Source organism: Eulemur rufifrons, chromosome 19, assembly GCF_041146395.1.
Source record: "Eulemur rufifrons isolate Redbay chromosome 19, OSU_ERuf_1, whole genome shotgun sequence".
In the NCBI taxonomy this organism is placed as follows: Eukaryota; Metazoa; Chordata; class Mammalia; order Primates; family Lemuridae; genus Eulemur; species Eulemur rufifrons.
The window spans coordinates 105174207-105193053 of NC_091001.1; the positions used below are offsets into that span (position 1 = coordinate 105174207).

Here is an 18847-nt window from a genome sequence, read left to right on the forward strand (position 1 = left end):
CCTGCAGCATTGTTTATAAGAGTGAAAAACTGAAGGAAAAAAAAAAAAAAAACACCTCAAATACTCATCATCAAGGGAATGCAATCTATGGTGCAACCATGCTGTGAAATACTATACGTCAGTTAACAAAAGGAGAATGAGTTAGAGCTATACCTGCTGAAATGGAAAATTCTTGGAGTAATGTTATTAAGTGAAAATGTGAACTCCAGATCAATGTATCACTTATGCTAACAATCCTCCCCTGCCAATGAAAACAAAGCTTTTTGTGTCCGTGTGTCTGTGTGAATGCACAAGGACAAAGCTGGATGGGAACAATCGAATTGTTGATAGTGTCTTCCCCTGAGCGAGGGCTGGGGTTGCAGAGGTGGTTGAAGGGGACCTGTAGTAGTCGGCTTAATCAACAGTGTCTGAATTTTTAACAGCTACATGTATTCATGCATTACATGAATTTAAAAACAACAGAAAAAAATTGACTGTCCACTAGCACTTATGTGTCCCTACTCTACTTATTATTTACTTATTTATTTTTGAGACAGGGTCTCGTTCTGTAACATAGGCTGGAGCGCAGTGGCTTGATCATAGCTCATTGCAGCCTTGAACTCCTGGGCTCAAGTGATCCTCCCACCTCAGCTTCACTGGGGACTACAGGTGCATGCGTGACAATCCCTGTAGCTCCTAATCTCCTGTCAATTATCCTGAATTCTAGCCATGAAATTCTTTATACTTTTTGACTGCCAGTGATTAGGATGTTGCTAGAGAATCTATAAGTTATGTGAAAACATTTAGAGATTGCACATCCTCTTTTTATATCTGTAGTCAAATGATAAAGTGGAGGCTTAGTGGCAAATCTGAGACTCAAAGGTTGGGTGCTGTGGCAGTGTCAGGGACAAAGCAGAGCATGCCATGGTCCCCAGGGACTTTCCATGGTACCTGGAGGGCCAGTTTGACACACACACTCTCTAGCAGTGATTCTCAACTAGAGGACACTGGCCATGTCTGGAGACATTTTTGTTGTCATAACTGGGAGCAGAGGGGGTGCTCTTGGCATCCAGCAGGTAGAGACCATGGATGCAGCTCAGCATCCACAATGTGCAGACCAGTCCCACAGCAAAGAATCATGCGGCCCAGCATGTCAGCTGTGCTGAGAAACCCTGCTCTAGAGCATGAACTGTGCAATCTGTATTAATGACAGTACATCAGAAATCCAAGGTGGAAAAGGTCAGGGTATGAGCCGGAGTGTGACCTATAGACCTCACACTCAGGGCATTGCCACTCTCCCCTTCTCTGCCTTGGTGGCTTGGAGAGGTGGGCTCACACCTGCTCTGTCCTCCCTGCTTGGCAGTGTCATCTGGAAGGGAGTCCACCAAGATTAGGCTGGGTCAGAGGAGCTTCTGTGCCTGGGCAGCTCAGCAGTGTTGAGAGTGTGGTACTGTGAGCTTCCGAGGCTTCACCATTTGGGTGTACTCTGCTGAAACCTAGACCAGTCACCACCCTGCTTCCAAAGCTCCGACTCTGTAACCTTGAGCATTACTGTGGTCCACAGAATTCTAACTCCAACCCACCTCTCTACCCCCTGAACTTCCAGCTGTTCCAGAATATGTCCTGCCTTTTTACTGCTAGGACCTTTGGTGTAATTGTTTTTGGGGAAAAAAATTGTGCTTATAAATCTCAACTTCTCCACTTTCCCAGAAGATGATTTTCTGAAGACAACAGACAGCTGCTTAAATTAATTAAGAGCAGAAACAACAGGATGAAGAGTTTCCTCCCTGGTGAGCTGTGGAGGCTGCGAGACTGGATTTTTTTTTTTTTCCCCATGCTGAAAAGGTGGTCTTTCAGAGGACTAACTTACTAACATTTTTTGAAGAATGAATCCTTTTGAGCAACATCTTTCTTGAATTCTCAGCTCTCATTTGACAGATCACTGCAAATAGTAGACTTTAGAGTCTGGGTTGAGAGCATCTACCATCTCCCTCTTCTCCCTGCCCCCCTTAATTTGACAGGTGACATTGGGAAGGGCAATGGCCAACGTCTCTTAGGTAGTCAGTGGCGAAGTTGGAGTGGGAGACGGGTCTGGACTCTGCCGGCTTCCTCTCCATCCTCAGTGCTGCGGCTTGGTGGAGTCATTCGCCCTCTCTGGTCGTCGGCATCTGGTATCTAGGAACCTGGAGATAGAAACAGATGCCAACTCACTTGGTTCACTCAGTGTGGCACCATTCCCGAGTGCCCTCCCTGAATGCTAAGGCTGGCTCCCTCCATCCTGTTTGCTCCCTGACTCTCCATCCCACCTCCCATCCCACTCTGGGCCGCATGGGCCGATGCTGCCTTGCTAGAACACTCACCCCACTCTGGGCTGCGTCACCTGATGGTACCTTACTAGAACTTACAAGGCACTAAAACATACCAGAATGTTTTGACCAGACAACATCAGACCTTTTTATGTCCTTCTCACTGCAATACAAGCAGGAGTGTACTTCATGGTCCAGTAATAGGTTTCTTCAGATTCCTTTATCTCTCCCAAGAGTTTGCTAAAATTACTTTAGTTTGACTTCTGTATTTTACCTCATTTTCCCCCTTTCTGATCCCAAAGTCCCTCTTTTCTATTGTCACTAACATGCTCCATCTATAAAGTAAGTACAACGATGGCCAACCAGCCCGAAGGCAGAGTCCGGCCCCGCTCATTTCAGGAAAAGATTTATAATGCAATTATGTTCTGAGGTGGTCATACCTTTGGGAAAAGGTGCTTTGATTAGAATTTGTAGCTGGACCCTTCCAGTGAGACCTTCCTTCTCATGCCAGTCTCACCTCTTGTTTTTTAGAGAGTTCTCTATAAGCTTTAAAAGCAATATTTTAAAGTCAACAATCCTGTATTATGAATCCTTTTGGAACTGAGTGAGAACCCGAAAGCATTCATTTCTTCATTCAGCAAATGTGTCCTGACCACATGCTTTCTACCAGGATCTGGGGCTATAGAAATGAACTGGACTAGGTTGTATCTTTCAGAAGCCTACAGACTAACAAGGGAACCAATTCATTACTCAGTGTGTCGGGTATTATTCTAGATGTTGGGAATTTAGTGGTAAATAAGACAGGTAAATTCCTTGCTGTTATGGCAATTATATTCTGGGTAGGAGGGTTGGGGAGTGGGGAGAGAGAGAGAGATTTAACAAATGGACAGGTGCATATAAAATGAGAAAATTTCAAGTAGTGGTGAATGCTCTAAAAAGTACAGCTGAGTACTGTGATGGAGATTGGGACCTATTTTAGGACTGTAGTTAGGGAAAGACGTGCTTGTCCTTAGGCTGACACTGGAATGTCAGGAAGTGAGCATGTCAACATCCGACTGACGGGTGTTCAGGTGGAGGCAACCACAAAAACCCTAAAGTCGATGGAGCTTATTGAGTTTGAGGACAGAAAAGCTGTGGCTTAGAGAGCAAGGTGACGTCAGGGGATTGTGGCGTGCTCAGTTATGTGAGGCCCCATAGGTCAGAATGTGGAATTTGGGTTTTGTTCTAGTACAATGAAATAAAACTATTCAAATTTTTAAGCAAGGGAATGAAACAATCTATTTTTTTAAAAAGATAAGAATGCCCTACCTTTGTCAGATTTTAGGATTAAAGTTGTTTTGGCCTCAAAAATGCATTGAGAGCTTTCTAAACATTTTAGAATAATAGTTCTCAAATTTTGTTGTGTGTCAGAATCACCTGGAAGGGAGTAAAGAATACAGAGACGCAGGCTTGTTGGAGTCTGAGAGGATCTGGGCATCTGTTTTTTTTTCCCCACAGACTTTCCTAGATGCTTCTAATTCATACCAAAGTTTGAAAACCACTGGGTTAGAAAGCAATGCAATTATTAATATCTATTATTTAAAGGTTAGTTAAAATGCAGCTACATGCACATCAGTTCCTGATGGCTTTGTCAATAATAGTCCTTTAAATTATCTTTCAGGTTTCTTCTGTGTCAATTGATCTATTCAACAAAACTATAAAACTACTGCATTCATACATGTAAATGCAAAAATTCTAAAAATGAGCCAGTAGGTTCCAGTAATGTATCAAGAGAATAACATGTGATGAGGCAGAGTTGTTTTTCAGTAAACTGAGGTTCAACATCAGTGAAATATGTATAAACATTATCTATTATTTTAACAAACTACATGGTCATAATAATAAAAACCAACATATTTGGTAAAATTCAGCAGCAATCCATAATAGCAACTCAAAAAATGGAGACCAAATAAAACTACTTGAATATGATAAAGACTAACTATAACAAAAACTGAAATATCAACAACTAAAAATTGATACAAAATGTCTTTCTAAATGGAAAAAATAAAATTTTAATTAAAAGCATGAACTAGATGGGAAGCCTGCTCTTCCCTTCATTCTTTAACATGGTCAGGAAGGTTTTAGTGAATATGAAAACACAAGAAAATAAAATAATTGCTACAAACATTTGGAAAGAATAAATATAACCACATCTTTTAGCTTATGATATATTTTATACTAGAAAACCCAAGAGACTCTAGTGAAACCACCATGTTTCTTACAAGAATATGGTGAGGTGGCTGGATAGTGGAGCTATGTACAAAACTTAATGGCTTTTCTCTCATTTGATAGGGAAAAATTAATTTACATTATTGGAAATCTAAAGTATTTAAGAGTAAAACGAGAAAGGCAGTAAATCTATGTTAAGAAAACTATAGCAATCGTATTTTTTATTTTTAGTTTTTTTTCATAATACTCCTTCTGGTATATATCAAAACTCATATTGAACAATGAGCTCTAGGCTGCAAAAGACGATTTATTTTTTGCACCTGTCTATAAGAACAATCTTATTTAAAGACATAAAATCAGTCTGAACCAAAAATACACTTGTTCTTGGATGTGTGGAACAAGAAAGTTCATAAGTGGAAGGCCTCTTGTCACACGTTTACTACCCTAAATTAACATTAAATTTTAATGCTATGCCAATTAGGATCCCCCAGTTTTGGAGGAGAGGGGATTTAGCAATGATCATAAGGTTTATAAGAAAGAGAGAAAATATTCAAGAGAAGTATGAAAAAGAACAGAGAGTACAAGTTTGCCCTACTAGGTATCATTATACATAAAGCCATTGTGATCAAGTCAGTACGGAGTTAGTTTTTGAATGGATGAATAGATTACTGGGACATAAAATAGAGAACTCATAAACATGTCCTAATACATGTGAGACTTTTATATTAAGAATTGGTACTGGTACAACCAGCTATTCATCTGAAAAAAAAAATAAAAGTAGACACCTCTCTTAAGCCATATTTTATTCTACATTATATGTAAAATACACTTCAGATGAATTAAAAACTTAAAGAAAAATCTAAAAAACTACATGTATAATATGAGAGTTGGGAATACCTTTTTAACTAAAACTGAAAACCTAAAAGCTATATAAGAATATGAAGATATATTTGAATATATAAAAATTAAAATTTTGTGTACATAAAAACTCCACAGATAAAGGCAATTACCAAGGATAATGTTTTGATATTATTATTGATAATGAACAAAGCATGAATATTTTTAATATTCAAAGGTCTCTTGTAAGTTGACAAGATGGCAAATGACCATTACTAAAATCAGAAAAAGGCATACATTTTCAGTTCAGAGAAAAGCAAATATAGTGGCCAGTAAACATATTAAATGATTTTTAACTCTTAGTTAAGGAAATGGATTAAATTGACAATGAGATATAATCTTACACCCATTGATTGGCAGACTTTAAAGGGAAACATAAAACTGATAGTTGGAAGGGATGAGAGGAAAATAGTACTTTCAGTTTTAGCTTGGGGAAATGTGAAAATTTACCACCTTTTTATAAAGCAATGAGCAACATCTATTAAAATGGAAACTACATATATCCTTTGTCCCAGCAGACCTACTCCTGGTGATCTTTCTCACAAAGATTAAATTCCCAAGATTTAAGGACTCATGAATAGGGATGATTCGTGTGGCATTATTCATAGTGGCAAAACAAAATAAAAAACAAAGTAAAACTGGAAACAAAGTGAATATCCATCAATAAAGCAATGACTGAATAAATTATGGTTGAATGCATACCATGGAATACTACACAGTCCTTAAAAGAATGAAGCTGAGTGTTGTGGCTCATGCCTGTAATTCCAGCATTTTAAAGACTCTGTCTTTAAAAAAAACATAAAAAAATTAGCCAGGCTTGGTGGCATGTGCCTAAAGTCCCAGCTACTTGGGAGGCAGAGGCAGGAGGGCCACATGAACCTATGATCGTGCCACTGCACTCCAGCCTGGGCAACAGAGCAAGATCCTCTTTCTAAAAAAAAAAAAAAAATTGACCAGTCAGTTGATTTGAAGGACCTCCTACTAACTATTGTTGAGTGAGAAAAGCAAGATGCAGTGAAATATATATACATTGGGGTTCCATTTTTGTAAATCAAACTGACAAAAATGCCTTCTATCAATATATGCAGGTAGATAGATGTATATGGACATATATCTCTGTAGAATTGAAATAATACAGAAAAATAATAACATGGGTGCAGACATGGAGAAACATAGCTTATCAAGATGGGCTACAGAGCGGAGAAGTTGATTTAGAAGGAGGGGAAAATGGGGAACAAAATAAAAAAGAGAGATAAAAGATGAAGTAGAAAAGCATACATATGCATAATCTCATTCACATAAAATTATATATATATGTGTACAAATAATTAAGATATTTTTAAAATAAAGCACATTCTAAAAATATTAAATAGATCACTCCAGGTGATGTGAGAAGAATGGACATCGATGCTAGATTGGAAGGAAGGGGAGCAGTTGCAGGTTCTGCAAGACCCAGCAACACACGCAATGGCGGTAGCTGGCACTCAGGGATGATGGCAGAGGTGGGAGGAATGGACAGACACATCCTGGAAGTTATGGATCTTCTGACGGATTGGATATGGAGGGACTTGTAAAGATGAGACAAGGATGAATCTTAAATTTTTTGCTTCAGCAGCTCGATGGATAATGGGTTCATTTTATTGATAGGAAAGGTCACGTCATGCATGGGTAGGTTGGGGAAAGAAATAAAGGGATCCCTTTGGGGGATGTGTTAAAGTTTGAAATGCCTATTATAGATGTAATTGGAAAGTCAAGTAGTAAAACCTGGAATCTAGAATTGACAATGACTGTCCTCTATTTAGGCCAGTGAAATTGTCGGCATCACCTCCCGACATCACTATGTTAGGTGGTAGTGAATGTGAAGAAGTCATTCATTGAGAGGAAAAGCAAAGGACTCAGTATTTGTTGAACACTAACTGTAAAGCAACCCTTCACAAACACTAGTTCATCTAATCCTGATTGCATGTGTACAAGGAAACTATTATGGTCTCCCTTGAGGTGGGTGTGGGGTGCATCATCCTTACCTGCTTCTTGAGGACCAGGCACCTTTCCCCAGAAGCCAGACTTGTTAGCTGTGGACATCTCACAGCTGAGGCCACTGCATAGTGGTTCAATTTCTTCCTCTGCCCGGTCTTGCTTCACTCACTCCATCAGGTGATGTTACCAAGAGGAATCCTACTGCTTACAATTTTCCATTTCAAAGTCTGTTTTCTGGGGAACCTGAACCCCCAAGATCATGGAGATGATCACTGACTAAACTGAGACTTAGACTCAGTTCTCCTGAATAAAGAGTGTCTCCTTGTTCTATGTGACCTGAGAGAGGTTTGGGTAATCTCAGAGGACAAACCTATGGTTCTTGGGAATTTGGTATTTTCAACCTGCTGTGTGCTTTGCAGAAGTCTGCAATGGGTACCAGCAGTCATGAGCTGAGCCACTGCGTGTCTCTCCAGGCCTGTGAGCCTAGATCTGCTTCTTCAAGAAGTCTCGTGTCCCTTGTCAGGGCCAAGGTGGGTGAATGCTTAAATTAGCTCTAGGATGAGCCCCCAAAGGCCTTCCTGACCGGACTGGATACAGTCAGTGCCCACACCCCCTCCTCTGTCTGATGTGTGCTATGCATCCTTCAAGGCCTAGGTCACTTGCCATTTCTTCTCTGGAGCCTTCCCACAGGCAGAATTAATTAATTCAGTCAACAACACATAACAGTGCAGATCCTCCTAGGTGGCAGGCTCTGGAGATGATGTAATGCTCCATACTCCTCCTGTTCATTCCTCCTAGTGTGCCTCTTCTACAGCACTAAACACAGGTTATAATTATTGACACCTTGGGCTCTCCTACTGCGCTCTGCATTCCTTCAAAGTCACTGTCTTATTGATCTCTACATTGTCAGCTTTTTGTACAGTGTCTGGTGCTGGATAAGTGGTGGTTGATTTTAATCTGTTAAAGACTTTAAACTCATTTTTCTGCTGAGTTCCATAGTTTCAGAAGCCAAATGCTGGAAGGATTGTAACTTTCTTTACCCCACCCACATTAATAAGTTTCGTTTTAGATGTCTCAAAATAAAGAAGACACCATCCAGCAAGTATTTTACCCATTAAAGCTACTTTTGTCTTAGCTCTGAGGACATTCTCTTTTTGTTCCTAATCTACAGCTTTCACTCTTGCTCTCAGGAACAGTCTCCCCTCCATCTCAAACTCCCTTCGTGTCTTGATCCACTTTGCTTTTGTGCCCTGCCCCTCTTGTCTTCAGGACCAACCTCTCCACCAAGGCTTTTGCCCTTTCTCTGGGATGTCGCTCCATCCATGGTCTCTGCCCGTGCTTCAGCCTGCACACTCCCACTCTGGAGCAAGCTTCCTTCACCCCCGCTGCCCTCTCCAGTTCCTGCTGCACCTTTCTTCATCCTTCCCCAGCACACTTCTTGAAATCATAGCTTCAGTGTTTGCTTGCATTTATTCCTCACTTCACTCTTTGCAATGTGATGTCCTCACTCACAGATTCTATGCCTCTGCTCTTGAAAATGTTATTGATAATGTCATAATTTTCAAATTAAGTCTTGCCCTCATTATCTTTAGCTCTTTTGGGACATATAAAACTGTTGGTCCTTTTTTCCTTCGGAAACTCTCTTTCCTTGGGGATGTCTCCAGGAGTGGGGCAGAGTGAAAAAGGCCATGGACTTGAAAGTTAAACAAAATGGAATTCACCTTCCAGTTTGATAATAGTAGCTGATGACCTTGGACAGCTTTCTCTCTAACCCTTGATTTTCTAATTTGTCATATGGGGAGATAATTGTAAAGACTAGGAGGGGTCTCCAACCTATGGTGAGTTGTATAATTATTTCATTATATACTACAATGTAATAATAATAGAAATTAAGTGCACAATAAATTTAATGTGCTTGAATCATCCCGAAACCATCCCTCCCCTCCCCAGTCCATGGAAAAATTGTCTTCCATGAAAATGGTCTCTGATGCCAAAAAGGTTGGGGACTGCTGTTATATGAGATGATGTTTCAGTTCAGGCAGCTAAAACAGAGTACTATAGACTTAGTGGTTTATAAACAACATAAATATATTTTTTGTAGCTGGCTCTATGGTCTTTTCTCATAAAGACACTAATCTCATTCATGGGGCTCTACCCTCATGAATTAACTAACTACGAATGGCCCTACCTCCAAAATGCCGTCACATTGGCGATTAGATTACAATACATGAATTTTGAGGGGACACAAATGTTCAATTCCTAACAGGTGGTCATGAGGTGAAAATAAGATGATATACTAATGCTATGCCTGGCAGAGAGTCCCTCAGACCACAGAGCTGCCTTAGCCATCTCTCCAACCTCTGCGTCTATGCACAATTCCGGTTCTCTTTCTCTCTCCGACTGTAGCTCCTCTTCCTCTCTCCACCCCGAACAGAGATATTTCCAAGGAACAATGTATGAAAGGATATAAAAAAGTTCTCTGGCTTTTTAACAAGAATCAGATAGGCAGCTGTGAATTCAAAATTTTTGATGAATAAGCTTTTGAATTTTGGCTTAATTGTTTACCTCATGTATAATTATAACCAGAAGAAAAAATTCTACCGTTTCCACATTATAACTAAATTCATGCTCCTTTACAACAATTTCTAGTGATTTTGAAACAATGTCTACATCAGGACTTTGATTGTAGAGAACCAATTTAATCTATTGCCAATTGAACTAATTATTATGCATTCAGAGTGAATGTAAATTGTCTCATGTTCCTTGAAAGGAATTAGGCATGGTTTGATATATTAATGAAATCATTACCATTTTGTTAAACTGCATATTTTGAACTGGACTATTCTGTAGCTTATTGAAATGCAGAAAGTGTATTCTCTTATGTGCATAAGCACACTTGATGGACAAACGTACAGCACTTAAAGGCTGCAGCTTTTTGCATGAAATACATTCCTGTATATGTGTGAAATTCTGTATAAAATGACTGAAAGTCAGGTGGATTTAAATAAAAAGGAAAAAAATCTATGCAAAACAACTTTTTATTTCAGAAAAAGACAAATTTTTATCTGATTCTCAGAAACTGAGGTTGACTTATTTTTTTATGTGTAGAAATAGATTTTAAACTTGTAGCCATGTGAGCAAAGTTTAGGAGTACTCTTACATATAAATTGACATTATTAATTCTTTATTATTTATATATTATTACTTTATTTTTAATTGAAATATAATTATATATATTTATGGAGTACATAGTGATGTTTCAATACATATAATGTATAATGATCAGATCAGTGTAATTAGCATATCTATCATCTCAAAATTTATCATTCCTTTTTTTTGGGAACATTGAATATCCTCCTTCTAAATATTTGAAACTATGAAATATATTATTATTAACTATAGTCATCCTATAGTATAAACACTAAGGTGTTTTATACTTCACTAGGGAAAAGACAGTCTCTTCAATAATGGTGCTGGGAAAATTTGATATCCATATACCTTACTTTTCCCTGGTAAGGTATAAACACTAAGACTTATCCCTCTTATCTAGCTGTAAGTTTTTTTTTTATCATACTTTAACAAATCTCTTCCTTTCCCTCCCTTTCTCTGTGATTTCTAGCCTCTACTATCCTTTGTTCTACTTTTTACTTCTATGAGAATTTTTTTAGCTTCCACATATGAGTGAGAACACTTTCTATTCCTGGTTTATTTCACTTAACATAATATCCTCCAGTTCCATCCATGTTGCTGTTAATGACAGGATTTCATTCACTTTTATGGCTAAATAGTATTCCATAGTGTATATACACCACATTTTTAAATCGGTTTTTCTATTGTTGGACACTTAGGTTGATTCCATATAGTGGCTACTATGAATAGTGTTGCAATAATCACAGGGGTGCAGATACCTCTTCAATACACTGATTTCCTCTCCTGTGGATAAGTGTCCAGTGGTGAGATTACTGGATCGTATGGTAGATCTATTTCTAGTTTTTGAGGAACCTCTATACTGTTCTCCATAGTATTATAGCTGTACTAGTTTGTACATCTTAGCCACCATTTGTTATTTTTTGTCTTTTTGATAATAGCCATCCTAACTAGGGTGAAATGGTACCTCATTGTGGTTTTGATTTGCATTTCCCAGATGATTAGTGATGTTGAGCATTTTAAAATATATATCTTGGCTATTTGCATGTTCTTTTGAGAAATATCTGTTCAAATCATTTGCTTATTTTTAAATCAGAATTTTTTTTGCTGTTGAGATGTTTGAGTTTCTTGTGTATCTTGTACATTAAGCTAGTTCATTGTTCATATATACAAAGAACTCAGAATTAATATCCAAAATAGTTTGCAAATATTTTCTCCCATTCTGTAGGTTGTCTTTTCACTCTGTTGATTATTTCCTTTGTTGTGCAGAACCTTTTTAGTTTGATAAAATTACATTTGTTTATTTCTGCTTTTGTAACCTGTGCTTTTGAGGTCTTATTCATAAAATCTTTCCCAGACCAATGTCCTGAAGTGTTTCATGTTTTCTAGTAGTTTTATCATTTCAGGTGTTATATTTAGGTCTTTGATAGATTTAGAGTTGACTTTTTTCTAGGGTGAAAATGGGGGTCTAGTTTCATTCTTCTGAAGATGGATATCCAATTTTCCCAGCACCATAATTGAAGAGACTGTCTTTTCCCTAGTGAGTTTCCTTGGTGTCTTTTTCAGAACTCAGCTGACTGCAGATGTGTCGAGTAATTTCTAGGTTCTCTATTTTTTTCTGTTGGTCTATGTCTGCTTTTATGCTAGGACCATGTTGTTTTGTTACTCCAGCTTTCTAGTATATTTTAAAGTCTAGTAGTGTGATGTCATATGGGAAACTGACACAAGCTGCTGCTGCTTCTCTTCCTCCTCCTCCTCCTCTCTCCCTCTCTCTGCACACACACATACACATACATACATATACATGTACACATGGCTATGTATAATGTGGCGGGTTACTTTGCTAGTTTGCAGGTGTGGTAACATCTTACATTTTTTTCACAGCTTGGGCCTTAACAGTTACTTCCTGCATTATTTATTGAGCCTACTCAAGGTAACAACCACGTACAGCTTCATTTTGGGCTTTAGAAATGTTAATAATCTTAATAGTTCAAGTTTAGGAATCTTTGGCTGAGAGTTAGAGACTTTTTAAAGCAGCCTTTAAAAAGAAACTGGCAAATCTTTTTCTAATGGGTATTTTCCACACCAAGGGCATAACTTGAGGTTGATGATGTACTTATTTGTTAGTCTGTGTGTGAGTCCTTGACTTCTCCATGGTAGAATGGAGATTTCTTTGGAAATAGATTACCATATGTGCTTGGAATTGCTGGAGACTGGTTAAAAGAGAGGTTATTCACCTTGTCTATGTCCACAAACCTTTGTGATACAAGGGACAAAATTTTACTTGCTGGCATTTATGACATTTTTCACTAACTGAAGGTCATTCTTGATGGCAGTTCAACATTTCCACAGCTATTAGTGTCTTGAGGAGAGCACTGGACTCAGAGTCAAACCTGCATCAGAACCAGATGCTAGTTCTGTCACTAGTTAGCTAGCTTTGGGAAAATCACTTCAATTTGCTAATCCTCAGCAGTTTCTTCACTTATTAAACTAAGATGACTGAACTAATTAATAGGAATTTTATGAGGATCTAAAGGGCCAATGGGTATCATATGTTTTTTAAACTATGAGGTTGCAATAACTAGACTCATATGAGGGTTTTAAAAAATGTATTTCTTTCTTTCTTTGTTTGCTACTAGAATGATTTAAATATCAATCTGACTGTGTGCTCTTTCTTGCTATATTTCAGGGCAGGGAGTGACCATAATACAATATATACCTGATTTCACCTTTCCTATTCTAAGTTTTAGAAGGGCATTTCATTATTATGATAGAAAGTGAAATCACGGTACATAGGTAAGAAAGTGGCCCCTGTTAGAGATGTTTGTACCTTGAGAAATGATGGGCTATCGGAGTGATTTCTCAGGCACAATCCATAGCATTAGATAGCGCCTTGGGGAAGGAACATGACAAAAACGATTTCAGGCTCTGGTCAAGCCCCTGGTCATCTCAATGCACTGGGTACCAGAGGCACTCAAGGAGTGGAGGGACCTGGGAGAGGCCACTTGGAGTGAGAGGTTATGTCATGGCCTTGGGTTGGCTTCCGGGAACTGTGGGAGAGAATTAGAGATGTATTGATTTTCCTAGTGAATTAGCTCCAATAGGTAGAATCCTATGGAATAGAACAGAGGTATACTCTGTGCTCTGCCAGGACATAACTGAAGGAGTCCTTGTGACTAAGGGGCCCAGCAAGTAGGAGAGAGTGAGGCCCCATGAAGACTCTTCAATGGCAACAGTTGCCTGGTGCTGCCACTGCAAGGGCTGTTTCTGGTGTAATCACCTCTGCTGACTGTCATTGCTGTTGGGAGTGACCTTTTGTTGGAAGGTGTTGCCATGGCTAATAGGAAAATTTTCAATGGGAATCCATGTTGGAACATCTATTGCGCAGCAATACCTTACTAAGCTGGAGGGACCAAATAATGTCATGTTAAACTTCCTGTTGTATTTTTGGCACTTTTAAAACATTATTTTGTAAATCTTCACATTAGCTCTATAAGTTGGGTATTATTATCTGCATTTTACAGATGTAGGAGCTGACACTTGGTAACTTGACTAAAGTCATGCAGCATAGTAAATTGTGGATCTGGGATTTGAACTTAGATCAAATGCCCAAACCCAAGCTCTTTTCATTTTCAACATATTTTGTTACTTAATGGATGTCAGCCTCTACTATCATCCCAGTGGGAGCTGGGCTTGATGTGTGGAGTTGGGCAAAGATTCGTTTTGTCTTTAATGCCCTTTACACTGAAGAGAGAGAACAATAATTTCCCAACAGACAATCTGATGAGATCAGAAGCTCAGACACTCTGGGTTAGAGCCCAAGCTGCTAACAGGGACTCTTTACATTAAGTCTACCTACTGATTCCCAGTGAAATATGTAGCTCATGAGGAAGAAACAAAACAAAACAAAAACCTTGCAGAAGGAAAAAGACTGCAATAAGAAAAAAAAAAAACCAAAAACCATAAAACAAAACACCTCACCTCCTTCAAATAAACAGCATAATTTAAAAAATCAGGACAGCCAAGAATGGCAAATTGTAAGATATGGTTGAATTAAAAATCATGAATAAATGAAACAAATATTAAAAGAGAAAATCAAAAACCTTGACAGAATTGGCTTTCTACCTGTCAAACAGCATGTAACTGAATGAATCTCAGGACCCACTGCTGGCTTCTAAGTAGCATTGCTCATCCTGTGGGAAAAAAATGATCATGGTGGCACTCCGTGGCTGGCCTTAGATAATTGGCTCACCTAGTGCATCCTGATAATTTAGTTTTAAAATTAGTTCAAATTCTATGAAGATGAAAATCAGCACATGTTTTGAAAATGCTCTTGGAAGAAAGCAAAGTGGAATGATAAATGGTCCTGTGTCCTTGCTTGGCATCACGTCCAAGGTCCCCTGGGGTGATTGAGAATTCCTGACTGGCTTAACGTCTACCTTAATGATGACAAAGAATGACTAAGTAGTGTTTAATGATGTTTTAAGTAGATCCTAAATGGAGGCTCGTGAACAACATTGAGGAGTAGAGAAAATACAAATGGAAATCAGAAACAGAACAATAACCACAAACCTCCTCCTGCAGCAATGAGGATTAATAAAACTAAGAAAGTTCATGGGAGCAGCTAGCAAGTGCGAACCTGAAAGTATTATATTTCTTGGCCTGTCCCAAACACTGCTGTCAGCTAGATACGCGTAACCAGGTGGCTTCTTTGGACATCTGTTTGCAAAGCAGGTGCTTAGAAAGGTGGGAGAGACATTTAATAGATTATATTTTAAATTATAAATAGATATCTATTAAAGAAAGTTTGCTTTTTATAGGTACATAGGAAAAAGAGTAAAGAATTGGCTTTGGTCTCATCACCAAACAGAAATTGCCTTTGACCTTATCGTGTGAATCCTTCCTATTTTATTCTAGTTTAGATTTTATTTTTTAAAGCATAGTTGTAATCATATTGTGTAAGCAATTTGTATGTCTCCAGTTATTATTTAGTAAGCATTTTCCTTCTTAAACCATCTTCATAATTATATATTTTAATAGCTTTATAATAACTCCTGTTATGTGTGGTGAAAAATAGATTCTTTTTGACAATTGCAAGTGTTTGACACAATGGTTGGATAAAGATGAAGCTCCAAAACACAGTCCAAAACCAAATATTCATCAAAAAAAGCTAACGGTGTCTATTTGGTAGTCCTGCACTGGTACTATCCACTACAGCTTCATGAAACCTGGTCAGTCAATTACAGCAGATGTCTACTTCAACCAGTTGGACAAAATGATGAGAATGCTTGCAATTAAGCAGCTGAGATTGGTCAACGGAGACAGGCTAATCCTTTTGCAAGGACCACATGTCACACAAATAACACTGCTCACACTACAGAGGCTGTACTTGGAAACTCTCTGTCATTTGCCGTATTCACCAGACCTTGCACCAACTGACTACCACTTCTTCCAGGCTTTGGACCACTTCTTGCAAGGAAAAATATTCAATTCTCAACAAGGTGTGTAAAATGGCTTTTGTGATTTCATTGCTACTCACCCTCCAGGCTTCTTTGCTGCTGGCATAAACAAGCTACCCTTATGATGGCAAAATTGTGTTGACAGTTTAGGTGCACACTTTGAGTAATTGTACTGCTTCTTGTTTGAGATATAATAAACTACACTTTTGATTCAAAATCAGACATTTCATATTTAACGACCTAATATATGTGCTTAGTAGCACTAGGTATTCTTATTTTTGAACTTTGCTAATTTAAATTAAAAAGCACATATTTGTATCATGTAAATTTATTGAGTTGCTATTAAAATGGAATATTTTCTCAAGTTATTTCTTTTCTCTTTTTCTTTTTAAAGAACAATATATGACTTTCAATCAAGTTATTTCTTGATTAGCTTTTTTCATGTTGTTTGCCCATGCATCTTGAATTAGCTTCAAACTTGACTGTAGCCTAACTGTCCTCCACAGGTTGCCAGAGTTTTTCCTAAAAGCAATACCCTCATCACGTGTCCCCTCCCTTAACTCTTTCAAAGGCTCTCCATGTCTACAGAAGTAGAGTACGCTCTTTACCCTCCATATAAAGCCACCACGATACAGTCCAAGCTATAGCACTGTCTGGTCCTGGGAAGCTGCTCCATGAATGTTGAAGAAAATAGTCTCTCTAGAGTTGTGCAGTGAGGAACTGATGTAGGTCACACACCTTCTCAAAGCCTAGCAGGTGGGCAGCCAAGATTTTTTGATCAGAGAATCTGGATGAAAGAAATACCACAACTCTGTCTCATGGTCCCAGTGGGACAGCAGCACAGGGACAAGCCTCTGTCTTTGAGTCAGATCTTCCCAGGGTTCCAGTTCCACCTCTGCCATTCCTGTGGCCGTGGCCTGGGGCAGTCGTGTAACCTTTGCAGTAATGCCCACCTCTCAGACTTGTGAGGATAAAGTGGAATGATGAAACGAAAAGGGCCTAGTGCATTGTGTAAACAAATAGCTGGATGAGTGGCTCTTCTGAATAAATAACCCTACCCCTTTAAAATATGAAGTATCTAAAAGAATCAAACTCACAGAAGCAAAGAATAGAATGGTGGCTGCTGGGAGTTGGGGAGGGGAAGAGGAGGAGTTGCCAATCAACAGGTCTGTAATTTCAGTTGTGTGAGATAAGTAAGTTCTAGAGATCTGTTCTACCAGGTTGCACCTGTAGGGAACAATAGTCCTGCACACTCAAAAGCCTGTTAAGAGGGTAGAACTCATGTTAAGTATTCTTACCATAGTAAAATGAAATTTAAAAAATCTAGTTCTCAGGATTTTATTTTTAGAAGCACAAGAAACAGACTTGCCAAAATTCATAGTATAGGTTGTAGCACGTCTGAGTGAAACAGTGTTTAATCATTGTCAGTGTGGGTATTAAGGTCACCCCTTAACTGGGAGGAAGTTCTCCCAGCATTTCCTAAAGAATCCAGATTTTGACCGTCTTGTTAATATCATTTTACTATTGAAAATATAAACTTAATCATACAACGAAAGCTGATATTTGTCACTTACTGTGTGATTCCTAAAAACACTTCTCAAAGTCATAAAAATAACTGTGTTTCCTCACTTAGAGTTTGGCAAGTAACATATTACCCAATGCCAGTTTTTGGGAAACTATCAAAGATTCTTGTAAAATGTTGAAACAAATATAAAAATCAGAAAAATATAATGATAATATTGAAAAAATGAGCAAAAGCTTTTTCTTAGCTCTAAGTGAATAATACTAAAAAACAGAAAAACTGTCAATTTTTGTACACATTTGCAGGTCTGGACATCATTTATTTTGAAAATTTGGCATCAAATCAGAAAATACAAATAAAAAGAAGTGTTACAAAAGCCATTGCTGTGTTAAATGAACTGGATAGTAAAGAAACAATTTTATACATTGAAGAAGACTAAGTTTATTAGTGACCAGAGGCCGGGAATCCAATTTGTGCAGATAACTCGAAATTGTGCACATGAATCTTTGGCTCTGAAACACACTCCTAAATGTTATAGATTCCAGCAGTCTAAAAATAATTTAAAGTATATCCTGATTTTTTATGCATTTAAAAAATAGATGTCTGAAAACGTCTGGAAATTTCTCCAGTTGATTTATCTTTCAGGAGTCATAAGAGTAAAACTGATTGTCTGATACTGTGTCCTGTATTTATCTTACAGGAGCAGGAGAGCATTCTAATTAAAACAAATCCTGTTGAAAACTTGAAATATCAGGTGCTTTCATGTGATTTGCTTTTTAACAGCCAAGACTATCTTGCCATAAATATTTTGCCCCTGGTTGGTTAGAAACTAATTCAAAAAAGTGACACAGTGGTGATGACTTCTGGGAAGCTGGAGGCTGAGTTTCGACCTCTTGGCTGGGCTCAAACACAGAGGGGGAAGCTTGGGGGGGCTCTGTCCACTCACACTCAGGGAGCCCACACAAACAGCTCACCTTTAGAGAGAGAATGAGAGACCTCTCTCAGCCCATTTACGTGAAACAGCACAATTCACCCCAGTTGTCATCCTAGTATCTGTTTATTCTTTGTCAAAACATTGATAACTGGGAGAATTAGAACATGAGCTTTGCGAGTGCAGGAGGTTGGGTTATTTGCTGCTGTGTTCACAGTACCTAGAACCAGACCTGGCACGTGATAAGCTCTCCCCGAGTCCTCCCTGAAAGAATGAGTAAATGAGCACCATGATACAACTCCCAGACCGTCTTCACAAATCTAGACTTTCTTTGATCATTCCAGAGGCACTGAATACAGAATCAGCTGCTTTTACTTCGACTGTACAGCCCCCTTTACCCACATTCACATCCTAAAAGCCA

At 38.5% G+C, this 18847-nt stretch overlaps 1 pseudogene; it reads right to left on the reverse strand.

Moving 5' to 3' along the window:
- Positions 1 to 4735: 4735 nt before the first annotated feature.
- LOC138400451 (small nucleolar RNA SNORA40) lies at positions 4736 to 4852 on the reverse strand (annotated as a pseudogene).
- Positions 4853 to 18847: the final 13995 nt, after the last annotated feature.